Here is a 516-nt window from a genome sequence, read left to right as displayed (position 1 = left end):
ACCATGTAATCACTTATCTTGTTTCTTCATTCTGTTCCTGTCGTCTGTGCTCCATGGCTTATGAGACCTTAGTTCCCTGACCAGGCCTGTGAGACCTTAGTTCCCTGACCAGGCCTGTGAGATCTTAGTTCCCTGACCAGGCCTGTGAGATGTTTGTTCCCTGACCAGGCCTATGAGATCTTTGTTCCCTGACCAAGCTTATGAGATCTTAGTTCCCTGACCAGGGATGGAACCTGGGCCCTTGGCAGTGAAAGCGCCAAGTCTTAACCACTGGACCACCAGGGAAGTCCAAGCAATATAGCCCATTTCTTAACCTCCTTTCATTACCCCACATCTAGTCTCCTAGCCAAATAACAGGTGGTTGATGATTCTTTATTGAGGTATAATGTTATGGTATATTATTTATGCTTCAGCTATATTATAAAGGAGGTGAAGACCCAAACTGCCATGTTCTGAAGTGAGCCCCCGCATGCTAAGTTGCTTCAGTTGTGTCCGACTCTTTGCAACCCCATGGAC

At 46.7% G+C, this 516-nt stretch overlaps 1 non-coding gene across 1 annotated transcript; it reads right to left on the bottom strand.

The window, feature by feature from the left end:
* Positions 1-212: 212 nt before the first annotated feature.
* Positions 213-285, bottom strand: TRNAE-UUC. Its single transcript has one exon. It is a non-coding gene; the product is annotated as a tRNA-Glu (tRNA).
* Positions 286-516: the final 231 nt, after the last annotated feature.

Source organism: Cervus elaphus, chromosome X (assembly GCF_910594005.1).
Source record: "Cervus elaphus chromosome X, mCerEla1.1, whole genome shotgun sequence".
Classification (NCBI taxonomy): Eukaryota; Metazoa; Chordata; class Mammalia; order Artiodactyla; family Cervidae; genus Cervus; species Cervus elaphus.
Note: the sequence above shows the minus strand (reverse complement) of the source record. Positions and strands in the feature narration are given on the sequence as shown.